This window comes from Balaenoptera physalus (assembly GCF_965194825.1).
Source record: "Balaenoptera physalus genome assembly, chromosome: 11".
NCBI lineage: Eukaryota > Metazoa > Chordata > Mammalia > Artiodactyla > Balaenopteridae > Balaenoptera > Balaenoptera physalus.
Genome location: NC_138896.1, coordinates 23466399 through 23487405, shown reverse-complemented (window position 1 = coordinate 23487405; position 21007 = coordinate 23466399). Strand labels below are relative to the sequence as shown.

Below are 21007 nucleotides of genomic sequence, written 5' to 3'. Positions count from 1 at the left end.
ACTTAGTAAATATTTGTTGAATGAATGGATGTGAACAAGCAGTGGGAGCAGGCTCTCTCAGAGGTTAGGGAAGGTGGTGCACCAGCCAGTAGTTAGCTGACTATCAGTTTCCATGGGTGCCAACCTCTCCTTAACAGAAACTAGTAGTCTCCCTCCCAACGCACACCCTTTCCGGTGTCCACCTTGCCAGTGAGGTCTGCCCAGACCCGCCTTGCCTGGGAGCTGTACCAGCAGGTGGAAGCCTGTCCTGCAGAAAGGACTAATTAATCCTAACTGTCACATTGGTCTCACAGCTCTTGCCCTGTGCACACCCATCCAATCTGGGTGTCCCTTTGATCACAATCTCTAGTCCTGGGTTGAACCTCAAGAGAGTCAACAACACCTGGAATGAATGACTACACCCTCACTCCACCCCTGGCTATGTGGGGATTACCTGGAGACCGTGGCTTTCTTTTTTTTTTTTTTTTTTTTGGATTTTTTTTTTTTATATTAATCAGTCATCAATTTTATACACATCACTGTATACATGTCAATCCCAATCGCCCAATTCAGCACACCACCATCCCCACCCCACTGCAGTTTTCCCCCCTTGGCGTCCATACGTTTGTTCTCTACATCTGTGTCTCAACTTCTGCCCTGCAACCTGGTTCATCTGTACCATTTTTCTAGGTTCCACATACATGCGTTAATATACGATATTTGTTTTTCTCTTTCTGACTTACTTCACTCTGTATGACAGTCTCTAGATCCATCCACGTCTCAACAAATGACTCAATTTCGTTCCTTTTTATGGCTGAGTAATATTCCATTGTATACATGTACCACAACTTCTTTATCCATTCGTCTGTCGATGGGCATCTAGGTTGCTTCCATGACCTGGCTATTGTAAATAGTGCTGCAATGAACATTGGGGTGCATGTGTCTTTTTGAATTACGGTTTTCTCTGGGTATATGCCCAGTAGTGGGATTGCTGGGTCATATGGTAATTCTAGTTTTCGTTTTTTAAGGAACCTCCATATTGTTCTCCATAGTGGCTGTATCAATTTACATTCCCACCAACAGTGCAAGAGGGTTCCCTTTTCTCCACACCCTCTCCAGCATTTGTTGTTTGTAGATTTTCTGATGATGCCCGTTCTAACTGGTGTGAGGTGATACCTCATTGTAGTTTTGATTTGCATTTCTCTAATAATTAGTGATGTTGAGCATCTTTTCATGTGCTTCATTACCGTCTGTATGTCTTCTTTGGAGAAATGTCTATTTAGGTCTTCTGCCCAATTTTGGATTGGGGTGTTTGTTTCTTTACTATTGAGCTGCATGAGCTGTTTATATATTTTGGAGATTAATCCTTTGTCCGTTGATTCGTTTGCAAATATTTTCTCCCATTCTGAGGGTTGTCTTTTCGTCTTGCTTACAGTTTCCTTTGCTGTGCAAAAGCTTTGAAGTTTCATTAGGTCCCATTTGTTTATTTGTGTTTTTATTTTCATTACTCTAGGAGGTGGATCAAAAAAGATCTTGCTGTGATTTATGTCAAAGAGTGTTCTTCCTATGTTTTCCTCTAAGAGTTTTATAGTGTCCGGTCTTACATTTAGGTCTCTAATCCATTTTGAGTTTATTTTTGTGCATGGTGTTAGGGAGTATTCTAATTTCATTCTTTTACATGTAGCTGTCCAGTTTTCCCAGTACCAGTTATTGAAGAGACTGTCTTTTCTCCATTGTATATCTTTGCCTCCTTTGTCATAGATTAGTTGACCATAGGTGCGTGGGTTTATCTCTGGGCTTTCTATCTTGTTCCATTGATCTATGTTTCTGTTTTTGTGCCAGTACCATATTGTCTTGATTACTGTAGCTTTGTAGTATAGTCTGAAGTCAGGGAGTCTGATTCCTCCAGCTCCATTTTTTCCCCTCAAGACTGCTTTGGCTATTCGGGGTCTCTTGTGTCTCCATACAAATTTTAAGATGATTTGTTCTAGTTCCGTAAAAAATGCCATTGGTAATTTGATAGGGATTGCACTGAATCTGTAGATTGCTTTGGGTAGTATAGTCATTTTCACAATATTGATTCTTCCAATCCAAGAACATGGTATATCTCTCCATCTGTTGGTATCATCTTTAATTTCTTTCATCAGTGTCTTATAGTTTTCTGCATACAGGTCTTTTGTCTCCCTAGGTAGGTTTATCCCTAGATATTTTATTCTTTTTGTTGTAATGGTAAATGGGAGTGTTTCCATAATTTCTCTTTCAGATTTTTCATCATTAGTGTATAGGAATGCAAGAGATTTCTGTGCATTAATTTTGTATCCTGCAACTTTACCATATTCATTAATTAGCTCTAGTAGTTTTCTGATGGCAGTTTTAGGATTCTCTATGTATAGTATCACGTCATCTGCAAACAGTGACAGTTTTACTTCTTCTTTTCCAATTTGTATTCCTTTTATTTCTTTTTCTTCTCTGACTGCCGTGGCTAGGACTTCCAAAACTATGTTGAACAATAGTGGTGAGAGTGGACATCCTTGTCTCATTCCTGATCTTAGAGGAAATGCTTTCAGTTTTTCACCATTGAGAATGATGTTTGCTGTGGGTTTGTCGTATATGGCCTTTATTATGTTGAGGTAGGTTCCCTCTATGCCCACTTTCTGGAGAGTTTTTATCATAAATGGGTGTTGAATTTTGTCAAAAGCTTTTTCTGCATCTATTGAGATGATCATACGGTTTTTATTCTTCAGTTTGTTAATATGGTGTATCACATTGATTGATTTGCGTATATTGAAGAATCCTTGCATCCCTGGGATAAATCCCACTTGATCGTGGTGTATGATCCTTTTAATGTATTGTTGGATTCTGTTTGCTAGTATTTTGTCGAGGATTTTTGCATCTATATTCATCAGTGATATTGGTCTGTAATTTTCTTTTTTTGTAGTATCTTTGTGTGGTTTTGGTATCAGGGTGATGGTGGCCTCATAGAATGAGTTTGGGAGTGTTCCTTGCTCTGCAATTTTTTTGGAAGAGTTTGAGAAGGATAGGTGTTAGCTCTTCTCTAAATGTTTGATAGAATTCACCTGTGAAGCCATCTGGTCCTGGACTTTTGTTTGTTGGAAGATTTTTAATCACAGTTTCAATTTCATTACTTGTGATTGGTCTGTTCATATTTTCTGTTTCTTCCTGGTTCAGTCTTGGAAGGTTATACCTTTCTAAGAATTTGTCCATTTCTTCCAGGTTGTCCATTTTATTGGCATAGAGTTATTTGTAGTGGTCTCTTAGGATGCTTTGTATTTCTGCGGTGTCTGTTGTAACTTCTCCTTTTTCATTTCTGATTTTATTGATTTGAGTCCTCTCCCTCTTTTTCTTGATGAGTCTGGCTAATGGCTTATCAATTTTGTTTATCTTCTCAAAGAACCAGCTTTGAGTTTTATTGATCTTTGCTATTGTTTTCTTTGTTTCTATTTCATTTATTTCTGCTCTGATCTTTATGATTTCTTTCCTTCTGCTAACTTTGGGTTTTGTTTGTTCTTCTTTCTCTAGTTTCTTTAGGTGTAAGGTTAGACTGTTTACTTGAGATTTTTCTTGTTTCTTTAGGTAGGCTTGTATAGCTATAAACTTCCCTCTTAGAACTGCTTTTGCTGCATCCCATAGGTTTTGGGTCGTCGTGTTTTCATTGTCATTTGTCTCTAGGTCTTTTTTGATTTCCTCTTTGATTTCTTCAGTGATCTCTTGGTTATTTAGTAACGTATTGTTTAGCCTCCATGTGTTTGTCTTTTTTAGTTTTTTTCCCTGTAATTCATTTCTAATCTCATAGCGTTGTGGTCAGAAAAGATGTTTGATATGATTTCAATTTTCTTAAATTTACTGAGGCTTGATTTGTGACCCAAGATGTGATCTATCCTGGAGAATGTTCCATACGCACTTGAGAAGAAAGTGTAATCTGCTCTTTTTGCATGAAATGTCCTATAAATATCAATTAAATCTATCTGGTCTATTGTGTCATTTAAAGCTTCTGTTTCCTTATTTATTTTCATTTTGGATGATCTGTCCATTGGTGTAAGTGAGGTGTTAAAGTCCCCCACTATTATTGTTTTACTGTCGATTTCCTCTTTTATAGCTGTTAGCAGTTGCCTTGTGTATTGAGGTGCTCCTATGTTGGGTGCATATATATTTATAATTGTCATATCTTCTTCTTGGATTGATCCCTTGATCATTATGTAGTGTCCTTCCTTGTCTCTTGTAACATTCTTTATTTTAAAGTCGATTTTATCTGATATGAGTATAGCTACTCCAGCTTTCTTTTGATTTCCATTTGCATGGAATATCTTTTTCCATCCTCTCACTTTCAGTCTGTATGTGTCCCTAGGTCTAAAGTGGGTCTCTTGTAGACAGCATATATATGGGTCTTGTTTTTGTATCCATTCACCAAGCCTGTGTCTTTTGGTTGGAGCATTTAATCCATTCACGTTTAAGGTAATTATCGATATGTATGTTCCTATGACCATTTTCTTAATTGTTTTGGGTTTGTTTTTGTAGGTCTTTTTCTTCTCTTGTGTTTCCCACTTAGAGAAGTTCCTTTAGCATTTGTTGTAGAGCTGGTTTGGTGGTGCTGAATTCTCTTAGGTTTTGCTTGTCTGTAAAGCTTTTGATTTCTCCATCAAATCTAAATGAGATCCTTGCCGGGTAGAGTAATCTTGGTTGTACGTTCTTCCCTTTCATCACTTTCAGTATATCATGCCACTCCCTTCTGGCTTGTAGAGTTTCTACTGAGAAATCAGCTGTTAACCTTATGGGAGTTCCCTTGTATGTTATTTGTCGTTTTTTCCCTTGCTGCTTTCAATAATTTTTCTGTCTTTAATTTTTGCCACTTTGATTACTATGTGTCTCGGCGTGTTTCTCCTTGGGTTTATCCTGTATGGGACTCTCTGTGCTTCCTGGATTTGGGTGGCTATTTCCTTTCCCATGTTAGGGAAGTTTTCGACTATAATCTCTTCAAATATTTTCTCTGGTCCTTTCTCTCTTCTCCTTCTGGGACCCCTATAATGCGAATGTTGTTGCGTTTAATGTTGTCCCAGAGGTCTCTTAGGCTGTCTTCATTTCTTTTCATTCTTTTTTCTTTAGTCTGTCCCGCAGCAGTGAATTCCACCATTCTGTCTTCCAGGTCACTTATCCGTTCTTCTGCCTCAGTTATTCTGCTATTGATTCCTTCTAGTGTAGTTTTCATTTCAGTTATTGTATTGGTCATCTCTGTTTGTTTGTTCTTTAATTCTTCTAGGTCTTTGTTAATCATTTCTTGCATCTTCTCAATCTTTGCCTCCATTCTTATTCCGAGGTCCTGGATCATCTTCACTATCATTATTCTGAATTATTTTTCTGGAAGGTTGCCTATCTCCACTTCATTTAGTTGTTTTTCTGGGGTTTTTTCTTGTTCCTTCATCTGGTATATAGCCCTCTGCCTTTTCATCTTGTCTATCTTTCTGTGAATGTGGTTTTTGTTCCACGGGCTGCAGGATTGTAGTTTTTCTTTGAGACCGTGGCTTTCTGTGCCCTGTAGGATTAGGTCACTCACCTGGCAGTAACGTGGTCTCTAAAAGAGATAGACATTCTGGCATCCGGCAGGCATAGGTGAGGGGGGCCTCAGAGTGGGACTTGGAACTCAGAAAGGGAGACTTGAGCAGGCAGGGGTGGGAACTTCCATGTTTCTCTCAAGACTCAGGGAATTTCTTTGAGTGGGAGGCAGCACGTCAGGAGCCAGCAAGGAGCAATCACTGCCATCGGCTGTGGGCTGAAGATAAATCAGCTGCATCTGTCTTGTCAACCAGATTATCGGGTTACCTTCTGCTCAATTCTTTGCTTTCCCTTCTTTTACTTAACTCTAAGCCTTTAGGGGAGTCCTATTTAATTGTTCCAGGACTCTGCAGTGCGGATTACTTCAGCTGTGGTTGTTCATAAGCATATAAAGGGACAGGGACAGGGGGACCTCTGGGATGTGGCAGGGCTGGGAAGTCCCTTCCTCTCCCCATGGAGATGCTCCCTTCCACTGCCTCCCCTCAGAGGATGTACCTCATCTTATTACGGGAGGTGGCTGTTTCTTTGCAGCATCTGAACCAGCTGAGGAAGTCCCCTGACTCGAGCCCTCACATGGAGAGAGTCCTCAAATAGTAGCCCAAAGCACCCAGAGCGGGCACTGGAGATACAGTTCCCTGGTGCTTAGTGATATTCTGCTCATCACAGATCTCTGTAGCCCTGGGTAATCTGGGGGGCCTGCCAGAGGAAGGTCACTGCTGGGCAGGCAAAATGATCCCACTGTAGTCTCATGGTCAGGAATATAGTTCATCAATTGCCTCCTACCCAAGGCCTCATCTCAAGGCTCAAAGTCATCTTTCCTTCCACAGAAGAGATCTCCCCTCCTCTGTGTTGTGTAGAGCCCCCCCCCCCACTCTCAATCCAGGGCCCTTTTCTAGTTTCTGGATGAAATGGATCTCCTCTTCCACTGCTCTGAAAGAAAATGACTCTTAATGACAAGCTACAACCCCTCCCCCCAAATCCATGTGACTATAAACAGTGGTACTTTGTGGTGATCATTTTGTAATGTATAAAAATATTGAATCCCTATGTTGGTTCACCTGAAATTAATATAATGTTGTAAGTCAATTATACTTCATTTTTTTAAAGTATAATGAATAAAAAATAAATAAATAAAAGTAAAGTTACAGCTTCAGTTAAAAAAAAAAAGTGGTACTTTGCCCACATGTGAATAACCAATATTCTACAATATTCTACCAATATTCTATAAATACAGATATTTCTCTCTCCCATGTGCCCACACTTCCTCATTTTCCAACCCATCGTCAATCCTTCCTCAGTCTGCCCCTGAAATTTGTGACCACTGAGGGCAGACCCTGTTGTCCTCAGCCCTCAGTCTGGGCCTCAAAGTTAATGCTCTGTTAGGGAGAGGAGAGTTCGGTTACATCGGTGTGCTGGTAAATCCGTATGGCGGGCTTGGGGTGGGGGGGAAATCCCTGATTTGTAGGGGTTACCAGTTTCCACAGTGTAAACGCTCCCTCCTACCATGACTGATTTCCAACTACCAACAGTTTCACAACCAGCTTGGAAAATTCCTAAATATTTAACAATTACTCTCACTAGCCAGTCTGAGCTGGCTCCAGCATACCACCAATTCAGGAGGATTCCCAGAGCGTCTCTGGGCCCCTAAGATGTCTTGACAAAGTGAAGTGAAGGGAGAGAGGGGCCCTCGTGTGCCATCTCTACCCACTGGCTCCCTTGGCTCAGAACCCTGGAAAGAAAATGACTTTAGGGAGTCAGGAGACGTCTGGGTTTGAATCCTTGTGTGACTTTGGGCACGTTTCAGCTTCCAACTCTGCAAATTAGGATTGATAAAACCTACCTGTAGGATTGCTTTGAGGGTGAAATGAAATGCCTAAATAAAATGCTTAGTATATAGCAAGTCTCGATAAATGTTCTTTCTTTTGCCCCCCCATCTTTGTCTTAATTTTTCCTGTACTAGTTCAAATAATTATTTTTCAAAGGGTCCAACAGGGGGAGCTCAAACTCAACACTGTCAGGGTGGGCGCTGGTAATTCAACCCAACTCTCATCCCAGTTTAGAGCTAAACTTCGGAAACTTTGAAGGGCACAGCTCTTTCTCTCTCTTTAGGGCTCTCCCTTGTCCCCATCCCAAAAGATGTGAGTCCATCTAAATGTTCCATAACTGGTGCTTATGCCGACTGGCTTCATTCTCCTCTAAGACGGCAAGGTACACCCAGAATCAGAAACCACATTCCACAAAGGGGGCGCCATGTCAGGACCAGAACAAGGACACTGGGCTTCCCTAAGGCTGTGCTTCACACAGTCCAGAGCACTCAAAGCTTTCCGCGCACCCAACGTGCCTCCCACGTCAAAGCAGGTCCCATAATATACAATTAACCAATCACTCATGAGGATTTATGTTAACACTGTGCAGCAGGAGGCTGTAGTTAGATATCTAGAAAAACGACTGTAGAAGGAAGTGGAGTCTTTGGCTCTGTGGCTGGGGGAAGGGAGGCAGAGGCAGAAGGGACATGAGGCTTGCTAGATTTGAGAAGTTTGGCTGCTCACAAACAGTGGAATTATTGGAATGCTACAGGGAGAGGCAGCAAAGGAAACTTTGAGAAAATCTGGTTTCTTGTGATAAAGAGCTTTTGGTAACCTGAGAAAGTTTCAGAAACTTAGACAAACGAAATCGCTTCATTTGAAATGAATGAAAAGCCTTGGGTTTGAACAGTGTGTGGCCACTTTCCAGCTGACCGACCTATACAAGTTATTTAACCTCTCTGAGATTCAATCACTCATATATTTATTCACTCAGACTATTATTTATTGAGCATCTTGTATGTATCAGGTATGGGGTTAAGTGAATCCTGAGGAGACAATGGTGGCCAAAACCAGGCACTGTCCTTTTTCTCATGGAGCTTGCAATTTATTCATCTGTAAAAAGGCATACTGGGAATTCCCTGGCTGTCCAGTGGTTAGGACTCTGTGCTCTCACTGCCGAGGACCCAGATTCAATCCCTGGTCAGGGAATTAAGATCCCACAAGCCACGCAGCTTGGCCAAACAAAACAAAACAAAACACAAAAGGCATACTAATGCTGGGACAACTGGATATCCACATGCAAAAGAATGAAGTTGGATCCCTATCTCACACCATATAAGAAAATTAACTCAGAATGGATGAAAGACCTAAATGTGAAACCAAATCTATTAAGTTCCTGGAAGAAAACAGGCTCAAATCTTTGTGACTGTGGATTAGGTAATGGTTTCTTGGCTATGAAACCAAATGCACAAGTAACAAAAGAAAAAATAGATAAATTGGACTTCATCAAAATTTAAAACTTTTGTGCTTCGAAGGACACCATCAAGAAAGTGAAAAGAGGGACCTCCCTGGTGGTCCAGTGGTTGAGACTCCATGGTCCCATTGCAGGGGGCCCAGGTTCAATCCCTGGTCAGGGAACTAGATCCTGCATGCCGCAACTAAAGATCCCACATGCCGCAACTAAAGATCCCGCATGCCACAGTGAAGATCCCACACACGGCAGCGAAGATCCCGCATGCTGCAACACAACCAAATAAATAAATAAATAAACAAATAAATATTTAAAAAAAGAAAGAAAGTGAAAAGATGCCAAGATATGGAAGCAACCTAAGTGTCCATCAACAGATGAATGGATAAAGAAGATATGGTATATATATGCAATGGAATATTACTCAGCCATAAAAAGAGTGAAATTTTGCCATTTACAGCAACATGGATGGACTTGGAGGGCATTATGCTAAGTGAAATAAGTCAGACAGAGAAAGACAAATACTGTACGATATCACATGTGAAATCTAAAAAATACAACAAACTAGTGACTATAACAAAAAAAGAAGCAGACTCACAGATATAGAGAACAAACTGGTGGTTACCCATTGGGAGAGGAAGTGGGGAGAGGCAATATAGGGGTAGCGGATTAAGAGGTACACACTATTATGTATAAAATAAGCTACAAAGATATATTGTACAGCACAGGGCACATAGCCAATATTTTATAATAACTATAAATGGAGTATAACCTTTAAAAAAAAGTGAAAAGATGACCCTCAGAATGGGATGAAATACTGGTAAGTCATTAACCTGTTAAGGGGCTTGTATCTAGTAGAATATACAAAGAATTCTTACAACTCAGTAATAAAAAGACAAACCAATTTAAAAATAGGCAAAGGATCTGTATAAACATTTCTCCAAAGATATACAAATGGCCAATAAGCACATAAAAAGATTCTCAACATCATTAGCCATCAGAGAAATGCATATATAAACCACAATGAAATACCACTTCATACCCACTAAAATGGTTAGAATCAAAAAACAGATCAGAGAAATTGGAACCCTCATACACTGCTGGTGGGAATGTCAATGGTGTAGTCACTTTAAAAAACAGCCTTGGCAGTTCCTCAAAAGTTTAAACAGAGTTTCCATATGATGAGAAATTCCAGTCCTAGATACATATCCAAGAGAAATGAAAACATGTATCCACACACATCCTTGTTCAGAAATATTCCTACCAGCGTTATTCATAATAGCCAAAACAGAAACAACGCGAATGTCCATCAACTGATGAATGAATAAATAAATTGTTCTACATATATCCACACAATGGAATAACATTAGGCAATAAAGAAAAACAGACTGCTGATACTTGCTACAATGTGGCTGAACCTCGAAAACATTATGCTAAGTGAAAGAAGCCAGATACCAAAGGCCACATATTGTATGATTTCACTTACATGAAGTGTCCAGATTAGACCAATCTCTAGAGATAAAAAGTTGATTAGTGGTTGTCTAGGACTGAAGAGGTGAGGAATTGAGGGGAAATTGGGAGTGACTATTAGTGGCTTTGGGATTTCTTTTGGCGGTGATGAAAATGTTCTAAAATCTATTGTAGTGTTGGTTACACAACTCCATGAACATGCTAAAAACCATTCAGTTGTTTACTTTAAAATGGTGAATTGTATGATATATGAATTATATCTCAATACAGCTATTATTAAAAATAAAGGCATAACTTGAACAGATATGTATACATACACATTCATAGCAACATTATTCACAATAGGCAAAAGGTAAAAGCAACCCAAGTGTCCATCGATGGATGAATGGATAAACAAAGTGTGGTATATACATACAATGGAACATTATTCAGCCTTAAAAAGGAAGAAAATTCTGACACCTGCTACAACATGAATGAACCTCAAAGACATTATGCTAAGTGAAATAAAAGCCAGTCACAAAATGATAAATACTAAATGATTCTACTTATATGAGGTACCTAGAGTAGTTAAATTCATAGAAACGAAGCAGAATGGTGGTTGCCAGGGGGTGGTGGGAGGGGTGAATGGGAAGATACTGCTTACTGCATACAGAGTTTCAGTTGGGGAAGATGTAAAAGCTCTGGAGATGGATGGTGGTGGTGGCTGTACAACAGTGTGAATGTACTTGATACCACTGAACTGGATACTTAAAATGGTTAAAATGGTAAAATTTCCCCTTATCTAGTTATTTTCATGAGACCAGGTGTATGTATGTTCTGTAACTTATTTCCTTGCAAGTGCGAATGGTAAGGGATCTTCCTCTCTCTTTCTCTACATGGGCTGCTCCCAGGTTCTGGTCACAATATGCCACCACAGTGGGGGCAAGTCACCGTCCTTTCAGGCAGGGAGCAAAGCTTCAGTCAAAGGACCACCAAGCAGGTGTCCCCCTGTAGCCACTTAACCTCTCACTCCCAGCTTTCCCTCTGCAGTTTCTTCCAACTGCTCTCTCTCAGCAAAGAAATTAGGATACATCGCCTTCTCAAAAGGATGCCAGTCATCTAAGCACTATGCAGGAACCTTGTAACACTCATACCTCTCCTAAGAGGTGTCCCCACTAGAGTCAGGGAAGATCAACAGCCGTGGACACTGATTGTGGCAGAATTCTTCCTCTATCTCCTTCAGCAGCTGGGTGACCTTTACCAAATCCTTTTATTCTTATGTTCTTCAAATGGGGCTTTTATCAAACAAGTACAGGACCAGTGTTTGTCCCTGTGATGCACCCTAACTCAGGGTAGCACAGCACCTGCTTATAAAGCTGCAACACTCCTGCTGGTGGGTCAGGTGGGCCAGAGCTCCATGGTGGCCCACTCACCTCTGGCGGCCACCAGGGCTCCCTAAAATGGTAAATCCTATGTTATGTATATTTTACCACAATTAAAAAAAATAAAAGCATAATAGCTCTTACCTCATAGGGTCATTGTGAAGGTTAAATGAGATGAATTTTGGCTAATGGAATAGCTAAAGTAAACAACATCATTTATGAACCAGGCCTGGAGAGTGGGGTTCAGGATGGGGGAGGGACACAAACTTTCTACTTTAATTTATTTATCTATTGTTTAGATTTTTAAACTGGTATATCTTTATAATTCAAAAAGTAAAGCAGTAAAGAGCTACTTATTCCTGTGTTACTGATTTATTGAGACTTAGTGTCCACAGAAAAGTGCATGAGGATTGAGAACCACATTCTCTTCTTGGCTTATGTTTGACCTGTGTTTGTGTTTTTATGTGTAACTTTTTCCAGATTTCCTCAGCTTTGCTTACCTTTCTCCCCCACTGCCCCTCAATTTACTTAAGTCTATTAGTCACAAAATTTTAAACCTCCCAGTTGTAGCCCTGGATCCTCCCCATCTTGCCCCAAGAAAGACCCCAGACCCCACGCAGAGGGGCTCCTGCTCATTCCTAGCCAGTGTCCTCTGAACTCCTCTTCCCCACTTTTACCTCCTTCCCTATAGCAAAACCCTCCCTGAGATCTAATTTAAAGTCTCTCACCTTGCGAACTGAAAGGTCTGCCTTTCAAGGAGGCCAGAGACTGCTGGGAGCCTGGCCGGAAGTCAGTTTCCTGGGTGGGAGAACACTGGCGGAAATCCAGACGGCTGACGTCACCTGGTGCAGATGGCGGAAGCCATTGCCCAATCAGAGGAAATTGATGCCAGCAACGCACTTCTCTATGACTCTCTTACTCAGTTCAGAAAAGCATTTTCCTCGACAGGAGGCAGTTGGGTAGGAGTGGAAAATGCCCTGGCCTTTGAACCACATGGCATGTTGACCGGGAGGCTGACCATGAGTCTGGTCGTGGCATCAACTGACAAATGAACGTGAGACCCGACACTAGACTCGGGGTCAGAAGACACAAGTCTGGGTCTCTGCCACCTAAATCCTAACCTTTAACATCACTTTGGTTGGTTTCCTTAGCTATGAGTAATAATACCTACCCACAGAAGCTACTGTTGCATGCTGGAATGAGGTCATTCATGTGAAAGATTTCATAAACTTGAAGCAGGATGACAATACAATATTCTGCCTCTGTGAGAGCCTTCCAGAGGGCAGTGGACCTGGAGGAGGCAAGATGGAGGGTGATTACAGGCTGATCCTGGAGCCAGGCAGCCTGCACTGGAATGTGCAGCTGGGACACATAGCTTAACCTCTCTGTGCCCAGTCACCTCGTGGTCATAGTGGGGGATGATAAGAATACCATCCTCTGGGCTTCCCTGGTGGCGCAGTGGTTGGGAATCTGCCTGCCAATGCAGGGGACACGGGTTCGAGCCCTGGTCTGGGAAGATCTCACATGCCACGGAGCGACTAAGCCCATGAGCCACAACCACTGAGCCTGCGCGTCTGGAGCCTGTGCTCCGCAACGAGAGGCCGCGACAGTGAGAGGCCCGCGCACCGCGATGAAGAGTGGCCCCTGCTCGCCGCAACTAGAGAAAGCCCTCGCACAGAAACGAAGACCCAACACAGCCAAAAAATAAATATAAATAAATAAATAAATTTATATAAAAAAATTAAAAAAAAAAAGAATACCATCCTCATCACAGGGTTCTCGGGAGGGTGAAGTAGTTACTCTACTTGGAGCACATAGAACACTGCCCGGCTCGTGGCAGCACTTACTAAGACTTGGCTGGGATGATTATTCCCAAGGCCATCTTGTACACCTGCAGGCCCTGGGCTGAGCATTCAGCCCAATCCCAAGAGATCTCGTGAAAAGAGATTCTGGGAATTCCCTGGCGGTCCAGTGGTTAGGACTCCATGTTTTCATTGCCAAGGGCCCAGTTCGGGGAACTAAGATCCTGCAAGCCACGCGGCACAACCCAAAAAAAAAAAAAAAAAAAAAAGACAGATTCTGCCCCCACCCACAGTCCACACAGCAGGCAGAGCTATTTAGCTAAAATCTGACCATGTCACTTCTCTGCCTAACCACCCAAATCTGCCCCAGTCCCACTCCCACCCCCAGGTAAAGACATCAAACCCCTGTGATAGGCCCTTGAGTCCCTCTCCAGCCTCTCCTGATGCCCACTGCCTCTCATCAAGGCTCCAGCAACACCAAACTGCCTGTCGCTTCTCACCTGCACCAGCTGGCTCCTGCTGCCCCTCTGCCCAGCATGCCCTCACCAACCCTGCCTTCACTAACTCCTAATACCCTTCAGGACCCTTAGACTCATGTCTCCCAGAAAGCGCTTTCTGACTCCCCTGAGCAGAACCTGGTTCCCCCTCTCCTATATCCCTTGTGGGCACCTCCATCATTGCACAGGCCAAATTGTATCCTAACTGTTCAGGTGACTGCTTCACACCAGACTGGGGGATCCTTGAAGGGAAAGGCCAGCACTGGGTCTTGTGCATCTCGGTAAACTCAGCACGAGCACAGTGCCAGGCACACAGTAGGTGATCAGTAATGGTTGAGTGGAAAGACTGATGAGTGGATGACCAGGAACTAATAGAGCCCTAGCTTGTTTTGGCCACGCCGCGTGGCTTGTGGGATCTTAGTTCCCTGACGAGGGATTAAACCCGGGCCCTTGGCAGTGGGAGCGTGGAGTCCTAACCACTGGACCTCCAGGGAATTCCCTTGTTCAGCTACTTTAACAGATGATGTTGTTTGCCTGGGATTGGGATGAACATCTCAAAACAGATACAGTTTCCATTTGCCTCAGCCATTGTTTTCCTCAGAATCACCTCTGTCTGTGTCTCAGGCATCCTCTGTACCTCTCTCTTTTCCCTGCTCTTATGCTTTTTTCTCTCCTTCCTTAACACTTTGTTTCCCTTCCTTGCTCTGTGTCATATTTCTATACCCTTCGTTGCTTTGTATCCTTTTCCTTTCATCCTTCTTTTGTGCTTGAGTGGTGGTTGTCTGTTCTCTTGCCTCCTCTTATCAAGGGTTTTAGGTGGTTAGAGTACCCCTGGGTTCATGACTCCTCAGAAAAAAAGAAAGAGATTTTGAAAGGCAGGAAATCAATCCTTATTATGTGTCCAGAAGTTCCATACATTTTATTTCATATAATCTTAGTAATAAACTTATAGTATGGTATATCATCCAAGCAAGCTGGGTTATGCTTCTGTAACAAACAACCTCAAAATCTCAGGGGCTTTATGCAGCAAAGATTTATTTATTACTCCTGCCACTTCTCAATGGTGGGTTGACTGAGGCTCTGCTCTGAGCCATCATTGTCCTAACCTCAGGACCTAGGTTGACAGAGCAGTCACTACCTAGAACATCGCCATTTGCCATAGTAGAAGAAAGAGAGAATGTGAAAAAGCACAGCACACACTGGCTTTTAACACTTCCATGTAGAAGAGACACGTTTTAATTGGTCAAAATAAGTCACATAGCCATTCCTGGGTTAATTGGTAGGATTTAAATGAGGTGGCAAAGTACAATCTTCCTAGGTATCTGGAAGGAAAGAGAGACTCAAATATTGGTGAACAGGTCTGATAACCATGGTAGATATTACTGTTCCCATTTTACAGATGAGGTGGCTGAGGCACAAGAAGGTTATGTAGTTTGTTCAAGGACATGCAGTAAATGTCAGGGGTAGGGGGAGCTGAACCCATGCCTTTTGATTCCTGGGACAGTGCCATTGCCACTTCACTGGAGTTTTAGGATGCCTAAGCCTTGTCTACCCTTTTCTACCAGGTTTTTGGACTCTGCTGTGAAGACTGGTTTGCTGGTATGCCAGAGGCAAGATTGTAAGAAGCCCAGCTTTGCTCACCAACTTCTGCATCACATCTGGTGAGGGGCGTTGGAGTCTCTCCCCAAGGTGGGGTTTGGGAGACTTCTAGTTTCCAAGACAAAACCAGGTAGGTCACAAAACTTGGAGCACAATCATTAGAAACCTTCTAGACAAAATTATCTGTGGTGATAGAAGTCAGAATAGCGATTATTTCAGAGGTAGGCAAGAAAGGGCTTTTGCATATTGACTAGATAGATGTTTAAAGGAACCTTCTGGGGTGATACTATCTCGATCTGGATGGTGGTTAAATGGGTGAATACAAATGCAAAAATTTATCAAGCTGTACACTTAAGATTTGTACACTTTGCTATATGTCATTTATATCTCAGTAAAAATGAGTAATAAAAAGAAATATTCTTCATCAAAATAAAAATATTTACTGTGCCAAAGATCCTATTAAGAGGATGAAAAGACAAGGTACCGAGTGCGAGAAAATACTTGCAAGTTATGTATTCAACAATGGATATGTATCCAGAACGTATAAAGGACTCTCAAAACTCAACAGCAAGTAAACAGACAACCCAATTTAAAAAGTAGGCAAAAGACTTGAAGGGACACTTCACCAAAGAGGATAAAAGGAAAGCAAATAAGCATATAAAAAGTTGTTCAATGTTATTGGCCATTAGGGAAATGCAAATTAAAACCAGGATAAGGGGGCTTCCCTGGTGGCCAGTGGTTGGGAGTCTGCCTGCCAATGCAGGGGACACGGGTTCGAGCCCTGGTCTGGGAGGATCCCACATGCCGCGGAGCAACTGGGCCCGTGAGCCACGATTACTGAGCCTGCGCGTCTGGAGCCTGTGCTCCGCAACAAGAGAGGCCGCGATAGTGAGAGGCCCGCGCACCGCAATGAAGAGTGGCCCCCGCTTGCCACAACTAGAGAAAGCCCTCGCACAGAAACGAAGACCCAACACAGCCATAAATAAATAAATAAAATTAAAAAAAAAAAAAAAAAAAAACCAGAATAAGGGACTTCCTTGGTGGTGCAATGGTTAAGAATCCGCCTGCCAACGCAGGGCACACGGGTTCGAGCCCTGGTCACGGGAGATGCCACGGAGCAACTAAGCCAATGCGCCACAACTACTGAGACTGCACTCTGGAGCCCGCGAGTCACAACTACTGAAACTCGAGTGCCTAGAGACCGTGCTCCATAGCAAAGAGAAGCCACCACAATGAGAAGCCCGCGCACCGCAACAAAGAGTAGCCCCCGCTTGCCGCAACTAGGGAAAGCCCGGCGAGCAGCAACGAAGACCCAACGCAGCCATAAGTAAATAAATAAATGAATTTATTTTAAAAAAAAACAGGACGAATTACCACTACAAATCTGTTAGAGTAGCAAAAAAATTTTTTAAATGTTGACAGTGCTACCAAGTGTTGGCAAAAAGGCAGCAACAGGCACTCTCGTTCATTACTGGTGGAATGCAAAATCATCCTCTGGAACATAGTTTGGCAATTTCTTATAAAGTTAATACATTTACATACAAGTCAGTAATCCCCTAGGTATTTACCTGAGAGAAATAAAAACATGTTCACACAAAAACCTATACACTGTATGCTCATAGAAGCCTGCATTTGTAATTACCAAAAACTAGTTAAAATGGGTAAACGCATTACTTGGCTTATCCATGCCATGGCACACAATCCACACAAACAAAAAGAAACAAATTATTCATGCGACAGCTTGGATGAATCTCAAAGGCATTATGCTGAGTGAAAAAATCTGGTCTCAAAAAGGTTACATGCTATATGATTCCATTTATGTGACATTTTAAAAAGACAAGGCTAAAGTGACAGAGAATAGATCAAAATAGCAAGAGGTTTGGTGGGGGGGGGGCGGGAGGGAAGATGTGAATACAGAGGAATAGCATAGGGGAGTCTTGGGGGCAGTAGACCTGTTCTATATCTTGATTGTAGTTGTGATTAGACTCCAAATCCGGGGGCCAAGGAGCCCCATCTGCTTTGTTCACTCCTACACTCTCAGTGCCTGGATCTTAGGTACGAGGTGCGTGCTCATGGACACAGTGAAGGAGTGTTCTAGCTCCAGCCCTGATTCATCTTGGCACACTTTGCAGGCTAGTCTATATTTAGCTACCTCTCCGGCTGCCTATGGACACGCCACAGCTGGAAGGCATCACTAGTCCCCCTTCACAACCCAGGCCTGGGTCACAAGATCTCCCTCCTGGAAAGCAGAGTCTCCAGCTGTCCTGTAGTTTGAAATTTGTAGATATTAGCAATCTGATGAGTCATTTTAATTTTTGAAGTACATTTTTATTGTAAAAATAACATTTGTTCACTGTTTAAAAAAAAACTGTCTCAAAAAAAAAAAGTAGACCCCACCTTATTTCCCAGAAGCCATAATTGTAACTAGTTCCTTCTCTGTCTATCTAGAAACATTTATGTGTAAATAAGCATGTATATCCCTATACATGTAATAGATATGAATAAATTGATCCACAGCTCTTGGGGCACATGTAATGTCCTGTTTCTCTACAGACTCACTCGTATCAAATCTGGCTTCCACCCTGCCCATCACTGATGGTATTCTATTGTCTGACAGTTTTCAGACTCCCTCCCTTGGATCAAACAAGGAAGTCGAGGCTTCTGCAGTCCTGAAGAAACAGATGAGAGTCTGCTCCTCTGACCACCTGGTCAGCATTGCCTTGCTCCTCATCCAGGCCTTGGGGGTCCAACAGAAACAGACCACTAGGCTGGCGTGGGCAATTCCTAATCGCCCAAGCATAGCATCAGCAAAGCTAGGAGAGAGGAAAAAAAAACATCAACTTTGGAAATTTGATGTTCAAGAAGAAGAAGAAAGAGGAGGAGGAGATGGAGAGAGCAGGAGGGCATCAAAGCAGTCAGACATCTAGGAAAAATCACAAATCTATAGTACATCCTTAAAGCTGTTTTTGGTTTTATGTAGTTCTTTTATTTTTAATTACACTGGGGAGGCAACATAACATTTTCTGTTTTTCTCTATAGTCTTGATCTGGCCTTACCTGGGGGCAGTTGTTGAAGTTCTGAAAATACCCAGTACAGAGCACCTGGACGCAGTTCTCACGGATGCTGGCAGCCAATCCCATCCGAGAGGCTGCTCTTGAAAAGGCCCACCTCTCCACACGTCCTGGAGAAACTGGATCCCCTCTTTTTTCTCTGAGTCCCCGGAGGTCCAAGCGCCATCCAAGAGGTAGGTTACTGCCTTCCTCTTCATCCTTCCCTTTCAGACCAGACATCCAGCACCTTCCAAAACCAAGGCCTACGTTGGTGTGGGCTTCCTATAAACCCCCACCCAGTCTGATTCTTACCTTTCTTTCTAAAACACACAAAAAAGCCAAACTGCTCAAGGGTCAGGAAACCCACAACTTCAAGGACACAAAGTCCTGACTACGCAGAAGAGGAAGAGAAGAATTCCTTTATTCCTTGTTAATTCTCAATAGATTATTGTTACAATAAATTCATAATAAATGGTCCTGCTATATAACATATTGTTTAAATTTTCTTATTTCTTCAAATACGATGCCTGTTGGGAAAGTTATTGTAGGGAGATCAATTAATAATCATTGATGAAATGTTTCTTGGATGAAGAAACCCATAATGGTCATAGTGTGGGAGATTTAAAGAAAGGAAAAGAAGATTCTTCTGAGAAATTTTAGTCCACTTTAGAAAACAAAATGCATACACTATCTGAGAAACTCTTTGAGGACAATGCAGGCCAATGGATACTTATGGAGCATCTACTAATAAAAGGTAATATTTGCTGATAGCCTACTAGGTGCCAGGCACCGTACTAGCCCTCGGGATACCACAACCAACCAGATGGAGATGCTTCCTGCCCTACAGAGCTCATAAGGACAGACATGAAACATATAGAAACGAGGTGGTAACTCTTAAAAAAGGGAGAGTACAGGCTGCCATAGGAATGCAGAGCCAGAGAACTAAACACAGGATGGGGTATCAGGGAAGACCTCCCTTGGAGACAGACCTTTAAACTGAGACTTGCAAGTGACAAACCAAAATAGAAAGACATCAGGGCTGGGGGAGGGGAAGCTGAGTTTATTGCTTAACAGGCAAGGGAGAGCCTCAAGAAATGAGTCCAGTGGGTCTCCCTAAGAAGAAACTGAAAGGTCAAAATATAGATCCAAAAGGAGGAAGCTCACCAATAAAGCAGGAATTGAGTTCTGGTCTCTGGCTCACAAAGGGGGTTGTACACTCTACCATCTTCAGTTCTCAGTTCTCATTTCTCAAAAGAGTAGGTGATTCTCAAAGAGGTCCAAGACAGGTACTGTGATGCCTCAATGGACTCGGGTCAAAAGGGGGCAAAACCATGTCTGCTTCTTCTAAAGCTAGATAGATTTTTTCTTACAAAGACCCAATAGCAGTGGGGCAGGCAGAGGACAAAAGGAAGGTGATGGAGGGGTTAGATTTGCAAGAGATCTGGACAAGTTTGAGGAACCAAGAGAAATTCAAGTTACAGAAGCATGGGGGCAGAGAGAAGAGTGGGGCTTAGAGGATGCTGGTGAGATGGGCTAATCAAGAAAGACCTGGTAGGCCATATGCTATGGACTGAATTGTGCTCCTCAAAATTCATATGTTGAAGCCCTAAACCCCAATGTGACTATATTTGAAGATAGGGTCTCTAGGAGGTAATTAAGGTTAAATGAGGTCCTAAGGGTGGGGCCCTAATCTGATGGAATGGGTGTCCTTATAAAAGACATAAGAGAGCTCTCTCTGCCCATGTGTGCACAGAGAAGAAAGAGGCCATATGAGCACACAGGGAGATGGTGGCCACCCACAAGTCAAGAGAATATGCCTCAGAATTAGACCTACCTTGCTGGCACCTTGATCTTGGGCTTCCAGCCTCCAGGACTATGAGAAATAAATTTTTGTTGTTTAAGCCACCTAGTCTGTGGTATGTTGTTATGTTGCCTGAGCAGATTAATATACCATATTAAGAATTTTGAACTCAACATCAAAAAAAAAATTTTTTTTTTTTAATGGGCAGAGAATCCAATAGACATTTTTCCAAAGAAGATATACAGATGGCCAAGAGGCACGTGAAAGGATGTTCAACATTGCTGATCAGGGAAATGCATATCAAAACCACAGTCACGGGCTTCCCTGGTGGCGCAGTGGTTGAGAATCTGCCTGCTAATGCAGGGGACACGGGTTCAAGCCCTGGTCTGGGAAGATCCCACATGCCGCGGAGTGACTAAGCCCGTGTGCCACAACTACTGAGCCTGCGCGTCTGGAGCCTGTGCTCCGCAACAGGAGAGGCCGCGACAGTGAGAGGCCCGCGCACCGCGATGAAGAGTGGCCCCCGCTTGCCGCAACCAGAGGAAGCCCTCGCACAGAAACGAAGACCCAACACAGCCAAGAAATAAATAAATAAATAAATAAATAA

General features: G+C 42.5%; 2 long non-coding RNA genes and 1 pseudogene across 5 annotated transcripts in view; 1 reads left to right on the top strand and 2 right to left on the bottom strand.

Moving 5' to 3' along the window:
* Window positions 1-21007, top strand: part of LOC309638987 — a 109211-nt gene that overhangs the window by 80542 nt on the left and 7662 nt on the right. Inside the window, exons 4-6 of one of the 3 annotated variants that reach the window (XR_014251396.1) lie at window positions 15516-15679; window positions 18167-18257; window positions 18589-20980. This is a non-coding gene — a long non-coding RNA (uncharacterized lncRNA). Of the gene's footprint in view, window positions 1-15515; window positions 15680-18166; window positions 18258-18588; window positions 20981-21007 lie in introns of those variants that run through there. The other 2 variants (XR_014251394.1, XR_014251395.1) reach the window with 2 other exon arrangements.
* Window positions 448-13376, bottom strand: LOC309638992. The gene is made up of 2 exons (XR_014251402.1): window positions 12827-13376; window positions 448-5566 (listed from the first exon to the last, which is right to left on the bottom strand). It is a non-coding gene; the product is annotated as an uncharacterized lncRNA (long non-coding RNA).
* LOC309638130 (NADH dehydrogenase [ubiquinone] 1 beta subcomplex subunit 9 pseudogene) lies at window positions 5578-12646 on the bottom strand (annotated as a pseudogene). The gene is made up of 3 exons: window positions 12571-12646; window positions 12380-12493; window positions 5578-11564 (listed from the first exon to the last, which is right to left on the bottom strand). The product of its transcript is annotated as an NADH dehydrogenase [ubiquinone] 1 beta subcomplex subunit 9 pseudogene (transcript).